Raw genomic sequence first — 12,285 nt, forward strand, 5'->3', positions numbered from 1 at the left:
AAAAAAGGGGGGGGATGAGCTTACACTCACTAAATTGTGTTCCGTTAATACACAAAGATGATATCGCTTTTTACAGTATAAGGATAAATGGAATACTTGTATATTAAATATATAATATATGTGTTGTGTGTACTATTTTAAACAATATTTTGAGTTTTACATGAACAGAGCACCCCCGTTTTCAAAATACTGCGGTCCTGTTTTCTTAAAGGGACAGCCGGATACCACGTACAGCTGATGAGCGCAGTTTGTGGTCCGTTACATGAAATGTCAAGCATGAATAATGAACTTGACCTCTGGGTAAAATTATTAAGGTTAAACTCTCTGATGTTTTCATACTGATATTTCAGTTGTTTGGCTACATTATTTTAATAGTTTTTGGAAAAAAAATTGAAAGTTATCCTATAGGTCAATGCACCTAATGTTTACATCATTAATATAAAAAAGCTTAAAATAGAGTGCTAGTTTAAAAAAAATAGTGCTTGCAAAACATTACATAAGTCATGGACTAAATTAACCTACTATGAGGCAAAGAAATAAACTTTAATAATTTGAATCAAAGTAGCCTACAAAATCTGACAAATGGATAAATAGTGTACAACTTTTAAAGCTATAGTTTACACAAAATTGAAAATCATTATTTACTTACCTTTAACCTGTTCCAAACCCATTTGACTTTCTTTTTTTTAACTCAAAAGGAGATATTTTGAAGAATAAACCTGTCACCATTGACTTCCATAGTGTTTGTTTTTACTATGGATGTCAATGGTTACAGTTTTTCAGCTTTCTTCAAAATATCTTCTTTTGTGTTCAACAGAATAAAGAAATTCATAAAGATTTGGAAGCGATTGCGGATGAGTAAATAATTTAAATTGTTGGATGAACTTTCCCCTCAATGAGTGTAATAATTAAAATCTCATGAAGCATGAATAATCACATTTTAAAAAAGCTGAAAAGTATGAATTAGTTCAGTTGACATTATTGGTTGAATCCCAAAAACGTATTGCACGGTGGCTCAGTGGTGAGCACTGTTGCCTCACAGCAGGAAGGTCACTGGTTCAAGCCCTGGCTGGGTCAGTTGGTATTTCTGTGTGGTGTTTGCCTGTTCTCCCGAGGTCCTCTGGTTTCCCCCACAGTCCAAAGACATGCACTAGGTGATTTAAATAAACTAAATTGGCCGTAGTGCATGTGTGTGCATGTTACAGTGTATGGGTGTTTCCCAGTACCGGGTTGCAGCTGAAGAGGTATCCACTGTGTAAAACATATTCTGGAAAAGTTGGCAGTTCCTTCTGCTGTGACGACCTTAATAAATAAAGAGACTAAGTCAAAGGAAAATGAATGAATGAGTGAATGAATGAATATTTATTTCCAAATATGCACATTTTTATTAGTATTTTGAGAGGGCATTAATGTTCCAGTGACATCTCAAATTTTAAAGGTATCTTTTGTTGCACTCTGTTCTCTGGGACTGTGATTGGTGGAGTTCTCTGTACTGCATTATGGGTAAAATAGTTTTTTGCATGAATTTCACTATTAAACATGGATGTATATTGCACAGCTAGACCAGGACAAGTATTAGTAGTTCAAAAATATGTACATTTATTTTTTTAATTTTACTGATAGTTTCACTCAATAAGACCCTTATTACATATCCCTTGAAGCAACAGGTCTATCCTTATGTTTATCATTGACTGTTAAAAAAAATTTATTTGGCGAAAATTTAATTTTTACTTCTGGAACATGACATTTTCAGGGAAATGGAAGAAGACAAGTTTGTAACTGTTACTTATTATTTCTGTTAGTGATCATTATTATGTATGTTATTATCATTATCATTATCATTATCATTATTATTATTATTATTATTATTATTATTATTATTATTATTGCCACGTTTATTTGTTTAATCCTGTTTGTTGCCTGCCTTGTGACCATGTGCCTGTTAATTCGACCATGAATCTGGATTGGCCTCATACATCTTTGCTCCTGTGTTGATCATTGCTTGCCTGATCATCCTGTCAATAAAACCCTGCATTTGGATCCTCACCCCTATTGTCAGAGTCACATCCCTGGTTACACCCAAACATTTTCTTATGAATGGCCAAAATCCAAGCTTTGTTAAGAACTGTAGGCCGGAGGTAAATATAGCAAACTGTATTACATTAAAGTTATTATGGGTAATTTCAATAGTATCTGGATGCAGCCTTTATGATGCAAGCCGAGATTGCATCACTCAGCGATGCAATTTCAGACACCCGTCACAGACGTCACTGTGACGGGTAGGGTTAGGGGTGGGGTTAGGTGAGCGCATCAAACGGACAAAAGCATTGGATGCAGCTCAGATTGCACTGCACCAGGTCTGCGTCCAGACCCCTCTCTGTAATTTCTTAATTTATTCCAAAATAATTAAAAAGAAAAAGAAAAGATAACTTTAACTGTATCTACTAATGCATTCTAATTTTTTGAAAATGTATATTATTTTAACAAACTTTGCCTTGATTCGCATGCTGAAGTCTTCTGCTTTGTCCCCTATTTGTGACAGTGTGTATATTTAAAAAAATAATAATTGAAAAATAATAATTCCGCCACAGCGGAATGAACCGCCAACTTATCCAAGTTAACAAGTTATAACAAGTTTTCACCCAGCGGATGCCCTTACAGCCGCAGCCCATCTCTGGGAAACATCCCCACACACATTCACACACACACACTACGGACAATTTAGTCTACCCAACTCACCTGTACCACACGTCTTTGGACTGTGGGGGAAACAGGAGCACCCAGAGCAAGCGAAGGCAGGGAGAACATGCAAACTCTACACAGAAACGCCAACTGAGCCGAGGTTCGAACCAGCGACCCAGCGACCTTCTTGCTGAGAGGCGACAGCACTACCTACTGCTCCACTGCTATGCCCGTTAATTGAAACATTTAATTTTATTTTTTGTTAGTTTTTTTGTAGCTCAACAAAAATGTTACATTAAAATAGAAATGAGAATCTCATTCCCCAACCTTTCTCAATCATTTTCCTTCTGGTGGATCAAATCAATATATATAAAGGGCCAACTTTGGCCCATGAGCTCTAGTTTGGGCATCTCTGATCTATATGAAATCTATAAGAAAGCATAATTTTTGTAAATTCCTTAAAATAATTTATTATTTAAGCATATAAAAATGTTTAAATCACTACAAAAAAAGGGTAACACACTGTAAATCAAATACATTGCATAAGACATGCCTCCATTTTGGATATGATGCACTGTAAAAGTACATTAAAGCAGGGTTTTTCCTGAGTAGAGAATAACAAGGTGGCCAACTCCACAAATTTTTGTACCACCTCTACCCTCTGACAAAAATCAGGCAGAAGGGTACCAACAGACCTAGAGTGATGCTCTAGCACTGCTCATGTATTTAATTATATTTAATTTATTAGTCTTTTTTATATAGATAATGTTTTACTGATAACATTACAATAACAATGCAATGGAAAAACATCCACCTCCACCTCATTTACATTCAGTCATTAATTTTTGCTGGATACTTAGCGGTTGTATCGCGGTTGCAATTTCAGCTACAACCCAGTACTGGGAAACACCCATACACTCTCAAATTCAGATACACTACGGACAATTTAGTTAATCAATTCACCGGAGTACCCGGAGGAAACACATACCATCACAGGGAGAAAATGCAAACTCCTCACAGAAATGCTAACTGACCCAGCCAGGGCTTGAACCAGCAACCTTCTTGCTGTGAGGCGACAGTGCTGGCCACTGAGGCATCGTTTCGCCTCCACCTCATTTTAGGCCAGGAAAAACATTGAAAAATGTTGAATAGTAAATGTACATGTAAAGCTTGATTAAAGAAAACAAAAATACTACTTGTATCTGATAATTCAACTTAATTGTATAAATAAGTTAAATAATAACTTTTTTAATCTTCTAAATATTACTAAACTAAACATTTCACTAAACGAAAATGGGGAAGAGGTCCTGTAAAATGAAACATGAACTGCTGTAATATGTCAATTGTCCCCATTGTAAATGCTTTTGCTGGATAAGAAGAACAACTGTTTAATAAAGTCCTTGGAATGCAATTGTACTTCTTCATCATCATCAGTGCATGAAATATTTGAAAGTCATCAAACAAACGCCTTTAGCAAATAAGTCATCTTAGTTATCAGTTATCTTAGTCTATCATGTTTAAAAACACAAACCTTAAAAGATATGATATTTCGCTCTGAAAGGGGGACTGTGAGCGGCACAGGGTTTCACTTCACAGACCTTCCTGTTACCAGGCAACAGCTAAACTGAGCTGAAAATCTGAATTCTTGTTGTCAGGCAGAGGCAGAGCCAACATCATTTTACAACACAATATTAAAGACATATCCACAATCGCTGCACATCTCACTTCACATAGAGTCAAATGCCTTTGCTGCATTTGCATCCTTACTTTTATTTATTGATTGATTGATTTTAAAGAAAAGGAATATATCATATATAATATATCATATATATATAATATATAAGTCAGAATTATTAGCCAAAATTTACTGTCATCATGGCAAAGATAAAATAAATCAGTTGTTAATGAGTTATTAAAACTATTATGTTTGGAAATGTGTTGAAAAAATCTGCTCTCCGTTAAACAAAAATTGGGAAAACAATAAACAGGGGTGCTAATAATTCAGGAGGGCTGATAGTTCTGACTTCAAATATATATATTAAAAAGGTGTTCTATTACTATGACTTTCTAATCTATTTTGCCTAAAATATTCTAATACCAACACTCTGCTAACAATTCTCTATTCTGTTCACTCTTTATATATTATTTATATAACCCCCCAACCCCCCCCCCCATTTTATTGATAAATAAATCAATAAAATAAAATAACTATAGACGCTTTTACCTATGATTTCATTCTTTCATTTATAAAATAGAAATTTCTAAATGTGACTAATTGATATATGCAAATTACATATAAGACATTTAATTTCATGTTCGGATTTTGCATATTTAAAAATATGCCATATACAACGCATATTTAAAAACAAATTGCAATTCACATATATTTTGTCAACCATTAGAATTACAAATATGAAAATACTTGGTCAATACATTAACTACAATTTTATTTGTTTATATATGACCTTTTATTTCTGTATTTCTATTAATTTTCTTATTTTGTAAATATGTTTTTGTTCTCATTCGTAAGCCCCTTGGATAAAAGCCTCTGCCAAATGATTTAAATAAAATAGTAAATGAATTTTACATATTGTTCACTAACATAATGTTACACAAGAAATCGTCTGTGTTCCAACAATTGGCACCAGAATTGATGTGAAATGATGACGCAATGTACAGTATTGTCTCACCTTTATTTCCTCCCTCATTTAACTCTTCTTTCTTTGCATCCTAAATGCGCTGATTATAAACGCTGAGTGAGGCATTAGCATATGCTCTCCGTATGTGGGTTTGTTGTTCCAGGAGAGCCACACGCTGCGCTGAAGGAGCCGCCAGACATTGTGTTGACACTGAGAGAGCAGATTACGACTGACATTCAGCCTCTAGTCCCATGAGGCAAAGCCCAAGCTGACCCACTCTTGAACCAGCCGCCAGTACTCATAAACGCGCTTCATGCCAAGATTCTGACTTTTAAAATCAAGCTCATTTAGTGCAATTAGTTTATTGTCATGTTTACATTGTAAAGTATGAAGGAATTAGCATTGTGCTTGAGTGGGTCCTGTCCAGTGAGGGGGCCCGTCTTCACATGTTCATGTTTGTTAGATTTGTGTCATTAGATGTGAGTTAGAAACTATTAGCCACATTTCCACTGTCGAGTCATGGCTATAAACAGGCCAGCCGTGAATAATAGCCTCTGACATAGAGCTTTGAGAGTAGTCAATTGCCATAATATTTATCGTTATTTAAAATAGAATCAGGACACACACATATATCATCTTGTTTACTCCAAATAGCACACATTTAGGTTTAAATTAAAGTTTAATATAAAATCCCATTAAAAATCTGATTTATGGCAATATAAGATTACATATTTGACAGTTTGGATGTTTTACATATATAAATACATTATTAGTCATATGTAACATGTGCAAGAGATATTTCAAAATATCACAAAAAGGATGGCCGCTTATGTATATTAGTTTTGATCATTGGAATTACAAATATGTATACTTATATGTTCAAATATATTAGTTATAATTATGTTCATATGTACAACAGTTCTGTCTGGTTCTAATATCTGATTGGCTGATAGCCGTGTGATATTCTGCAAATAACAGCACTCGTCCAGCCTCTTCACCCTTCACCCTTGTGTATTACTCCACCCACATACAGCAACAAGCAGAGGACACTCTACAGTTTGACAAATATTGCAGCTGTTGGACAACATAATGTACTTTTGAGGCTTTTTTAGTTGAGAATGTAGTTGTTTAGATTGCAACTATGCAGTTTATTTATAAGGGCAGTGCCTATTTTAAATATGTATAGTTTCGGAGAGACAGCATGTCAGCATCCATCAGCCTGTCATACCTAGCATATGGTGACAGAGACTGTAAAATAAACCCTATAATAAACAGCCTGTATAATAAACAGCATAATTTCTAACTACAGCTGATCATTACAAAACTAGTACTTGGCTACTCTTTGTATAACCCTGAGTTACTTTTTGGTAGGCCATCTGATTGTTTCTAATGAGTCTAGTGTTTTCGTTACTGCAGACTAGTTCGGTAAAAAGAAAAAAAGAGGAAATGTACTAGTAATCTGGTAGTGTTTGCACTGCTTTGCCTTTTTCGGGGTTATTTATTGTGATATCCCGATTGCTACAGGGAAATACTAGGAAATCTCTGTAGACTGATGGCATATCATGGCGTTCAGCCTTATAATCTTCAAATGTGAGCAAAATCACCTGTTTTGTCATCACTTTAGACATTACGCTAGAGAATCATTCAAACACTTACTCTAAAATGATGTTAGTAAAGTACCAACTGTTTCTGCTGTTCTGAAGTCAGCTGCATTTGTGAATAAATGTGGAAGAAAGTAGTTCCTCATACAAAAGGAGTTTTAGACCCTTGTGTTTGATAATCTTTTTATACACGTTTTTGCTGTCAAACTGTTGTATAAACGAAATATCACATGAGTAGCAGTGGGATATAGCTAGCGAGACACTAGCGCACGCCTCCCACCAGTGCCGATATTCAGCCATATCACACTGCTGCTCTTGTGATATTGCTCATATATGGCCATAAATCAGATTTCTGTCTGGGTTTACTGTGAATAATTTCAATTTCTACAAAATTGTACATCTGTTCTGATATTTTTTAATATATTAAATTATTATTATTTTTTTAAATCATAGTAAGTTTTATATTTACAGCAAAATATGACAGAATTTAACACAAGCTATTTGTTCATTATCTCAAACCTGACATTGGTTTTAAAGTCTGCACGAACCAGAAGTTGCTGCACACTTTCATGCCAGTATGAGGAAATATTTCAAACTCAGAGAGTAAACACTAGGGCAGGCCTTCCTTTTTTCTCTCACCTTTAACACAAACATGGTGTGGCTAAACACAATTTGTCATCACAAAGCCATCAAACTGTGATGTCATAAGACAAGAACTGCCATTCCCGAGCTGAAGCAAGGTTGTTTCTAGAAATAATGTAAAAAATGAATCATTCTTGTACATTGTCAGATTAGGTATACTTTATTAATGTGTAGTTTCTGCTGATGTATCCCTTATATACTTTGTGGATTAATATGCATTGATTAATCAAACGCATTAAGACTAACAATGTTTCCCAATACTGGGCTGCAGCTGGGAGGGCATCTGCTGCGTAAAACATATGCTGGTCATTCTTGTCTTTCGGTCAAGACCCAAAGCTCATGACCACAGTGTTTTGTTTCTCAAAAAATCAGCGTATAAGAATGTAGTAAATGATTCAGTAACCTTTTTAAATAGATTGATTTCAACTTAATGTGCACACGCTCTCAAAACTGGAAAATCTCATTAAAAGGCAACTTATCTGATGATTAAGACAAGCTACGGATTTGAAGTGCATACCACAGCTAGTCATGCTCATGTAATTTAAATCCATGAAAACTCTATTCAAGCAAAAAAAAGTGGTAAATCCATTGCAAAACCACAAAAGTGGAAAAGTGTAGTTTCTCACTGAGTCATGCATTCAGAGAAAAGAACAATGTTTCATCTATAAGGAGCCGTGCTTTTCTTTGCTTAAGTTGTGGTGAAGCTGCACTGACAGGTTTGATTCCCCTCGCCGATCTCTGGAGTACTTTCAGCGACTGTGGTCAAATGATGCACTTTAGTCTAAATACCAAATACTCAAATAAATCTGATACAGCTTAATTTTTTTAATGAAATGCTCTGGGATGTATTTGCTACCTCGATGTCAAACAAACAATATCAAAAATGACTTCTGGGATTCATTTAAAGGTCTGACAGACAAGGCTTGGTGGATCTTCAGCTTTTGCTGAATCACTTGAAGGCAGCATCTGCAACCAATCCAAAACACTATGTAGGTCAAGTTCCCACCACCCTCCAGAAAGGCTAGTTGAGCACTGGCACATCCACAAAATCTCTTGCTCTCATTACACAAAAGGGATTGCAGCTAGAGCTCAGTGTTGAACCGTTCCCAAAACTGGAATGAAAAAAAGATCCTCAAATCTGAGGACATAACAAGAAAAAAATGTGTACGAGGTGACTGAAATAGGCATGCTGTTATTGAAAATCTGGGTTATTGATTTCTTAACTCTTCTGAAGGTAAAACACTGGTGTTGTGCTGTCTAAAAATTAATATAAACATATGAAAAAATGGCACCTTTTGAATATTTTTTGCAAAAAAAATGCTCTAATGATAGCGTTTCTATTTTAAATTTGGAAGAAATGTCATCAGTAGTTTACCGAATAAAATCGGGATAAATCGGGATAAAAGGTAAAGCAAGACATGGGGCTCTATTTTATTGATCTAGGCACAAAGTCTAAAATGCATTGAGCCAAAGCATAAGGACCATGTCCGATTCCACTTTTGCTAGTCTCATCTCCCATTCTCTTTAGGAGTCAGTTGCGAAGTGCCATGGCACATTTGCTATTAACATGGCAGAATTTGTACGTAAAAAACTGAATGTTTCACTACCGAGAAAACAGACCATTTGCGCGAGGATAAAGAATGAGCCTCCTCCATTCAGCCTTTTTACTTTCTCTTTACTTTACCTCTTTACTTTAATCCTTTACTGTCATTGCTAAGGAAACAGAGTTGTACGCAACCCGCTGAATATATCATTAGCTTACATATTTCATTTTGTTTTTTAGGCACAAACATTTGTTTAAAAAACTATTTCTAAATTCAGTTCTAATTTCCAGAAAATGAACAACTGAACAATAATAACCAACTGTGGGCACAAAACTAAGTTATATCCAAACACACGTCCTATAATTTTATGCTGCATATGTCTACAAAACCTGACAGGAGGACAAATCTAAATTTCTTTTTATTAAAACAAAAATAAATATGCAAATAATAAATAATACTGCTAATCATAATAATATTAATATTATACAAATGCAATTTATCATGAATAAACAAAAAAAAGATTTATTGTATTTCTTTATTGTCATATATAAACTTGAGATTGTAAAAAATTGAGAATTGCACTGCACAATTATGCTTTGCAGGTACACACATACAGTATTGGGGGATGCTCCAAACTTATGGATGGCAGCTTGACACATTTAAAGAGTCATATTTGGACATCCTTGAAATTAAAGTTTTAATCTTTTTTACTTGATTTCAACGTCTGTAAACTAATTTAAATGTTGACCAGTGCCACTTCTATTTCAACATCTTTTCTGAAGGCACACACTTTCACACAAGCCTTTTAAAATCTGAAAAGTTGTGCATCACAAAAACGTTCTCTAACTTACTTAAAATTGTATTGCCAGTTTGCCACCGATTTTGGATTGTGACCCACAGGTTTAGAAACACTGCTCCAGCTGATGACAGTTAAAAGTTCAAAGCATTCTAAAGGAAGCTGCTTGCCACCATGGCATCCTCCATCCAGACAAAAGAGCTATAGGAAGAGTGATAACGGAGTTTGGAGCTTCATATTTCTACATTCCTCCTAACAGCAGCTTCACTGATCATGTGACACTGGCTAGCTTTCATGCAGGAAGGAAACGTCTTCTGAAACAGCAGCTCAGCAGAGGCTGAAGCAGTTCAGTGCAATCCAGAGATGGACAGAAAAATAAAAGATGAGTCAGAATTACTTCTTCAGCAATACTGAGTACAAAAACGCTTTTATCCTGCGCATCTGCATCCGTTCGACAGACATGAGGAGACACAAGCGAGGCTTTGTCAGGAAAAAGTCCCGGTCATAATCAGAATGAGTGAATATCTAGTTTAGCTATACTTGATGTTTTGAACAAAGGTCGTCTTGGGGTTATGCTCACAGCACAGTGTAAAGAGGTCAAAGGGGTGCTGTTATTTTGCCAATATCAGTTGGAGGGACTGTTCTTGTGTAGCTTAATCCTCCAATATGCTCCTCCGAGAGAAACCCCCTCCGAGTATTGGCTGAAATCACATGTTGGAGTAAAGTGCAAAGAGCTCTTTTTGTTTGAATGATCTTTTTTTATGTGCATATAAAGAGTGAAACTTTTCCAAATCTGAAAATAAATGCAGTTATTTGAGTTTTTTAGGGTTGGTGATATGTTTTTGAAAGTAATCTCTTATTCTCAGCAAGGCTGTTTTCATTCGATCAGAAATACAATAAAAACAGTATTATTGTGAAACGTTACTATTATTTAAAAGAAATGTTTTCAATATGAATGCATTTTAAAACATAATTAATTCATGTAATCAATTGTTCCAGTCTTGAGTGCCACATTATACTCTAGAAATAATCCAAATGCAGATTTAGTTCTTTAAGAATTTATCATTATACTTTTTATTATTATTCTCACATTTGTTATACTCAATTTACTTTATTTCTTTTAATCATAAATGTTCAGATGCAAAAGATTTATGTATACTCAAAGAAATGACTTTGCTGCTTGTTCAAACTACTTCCTGTATTTAAACTGAACAGAAACAACGTCTCTTTTTGTTCTAAACTTAATTGTTTTATACTGAATCCAATTAGGGCATCATGGTGGCGCAGTGGGTAGCACGATGGACTCACAGCAAGAAGGTCGCTGGTTCAAGCCTCAGCTGGGTCAGTTGGCATTTCTGTGTGGAGTTTGCATGTTCTCCCTGTGTTCTCATGGGTTTCCTCCAGTTTCCCCCACAAGTCCAAAGAAATGTGGTATAGCTGAATAAGGTAGGCTAAATTGTCCGTATTGTATGTGTGTGAATTGTATGTGTGTGAATTACTGTGTATTGGTGTTTCCCATTGATAGGTAATAGCTGGATGGGCATTCTATGTGTAAAACATATGCTGGATAAGTTGGCGATTCATTCCGCTGTGTCGGCCCCTGATTAATAAAGGAACTAAGTTGAAAAGAAAATAAATGAATGAATGAATCCAATCAAGGGTAGCATGATGGTGCAGTGAGTAGCAGTGAGTAGCGCTGTTGCCTCACAGCAAGATGGTTGCTGGTTCGAGCCTTGGCTGGGTCAGTTGGCGTTTCTGTGTGGAGTTTGCATGTTCTCCCCGTGTTTGAGTGAGTTTCCTCTAGGTGCTCAGTTTCCCCCACCAGTCCAAAGGCGTGCGCTATAGGTGTATAGGTTAAGCTAAATTGTCCGTTGTGTATGTATGTGGGGGCGAGGCAGTGGCGCAGTAGGTAGTGCTGTCGCCTCACAGCAAGAAGGTCGCTGATTCGAACCTTGGCTCAGTTGGCATTTCTGTTTGGAGTTTGCATGTTCTCCCTGCCTTCGCGTGTCCCCACAGTCCAAAGACATGCGATACAGGTGAATTGGATAGGCTAAATTGTCCGTAGTGTATGAGTGTGTGAATGTGTGTGTGGATGTTTCCCAGAGATGGGTTGCGGCTGGAAGGGCATCCGCTGCATAAAAACCTGCTGGATAAGTTGGCGGTTCATTCCGCTGTGGTGACCCCGGATTAAAAAAGGGTCTAAGTCGACAAAAAATGAATGAAAGAATGTATGTGTGTGAATGAGTGTGTTCGAGTTTTTCCTAGTGATGGGTTGCAGATGGAAGGGCATCTGCTGTGTAAAACATTTGCTGGATAAGTTGGCAGTTCATTACCCCACAGGTAAGTTCAAAAATTAAAAATCTCTCAAAACAATTTTATGC

General features: G+C 36.0%; 2 protein-coding genes and 1 long non-coding RNA gene across 4 annotated transcripts in view; 1 reads left to right on the forward strand and 2 right to left on the reverse strand.

Moving 5' to 3' along the window:
* Window positions 1-12,285, forward strand: part of tox (thymocyte selection-associated high mobility group box) — a 606,421-nt gene that overhangs the window by 410,404 nt on the left and 183,732 nt on the right. The gene's annotated exons all lie outside the window — the stretch shown is intronic.
* LOC148679736 (uncharacterized) overlaps window positions 1-12,285 on the reverse strand; it is an 807,653-nt gene that overhangs the window by 206,016 nt on the left and 589,352 nt on the right. The gene's annotated exons all lie outside the window — the stretch shown is intronic.
* znf644a (zinc finger protein 644a) overlaps window positions 1-12,285 on the reverse strand; it is a 398,550-nt gene that overhangs the window by 150,509 nt on the left and 235,756 nt on the right. The window lies entirely within an intron of this gene.

The sequence above is a fragment of the Danio rerio genome, chromosome 2, assembly GCF_052040795.2.
Source record: "Danio rerio strain M-AB ecotype USA chromosome 2, GRCz13ab, whole genome shotgun sequence".
Classification (NCBI taxonomy): Eukaryota; Metazoa; Chordata; class Actinopteri; order Cypriniformes; family Danionidae; genus Danio; species Danio rerio.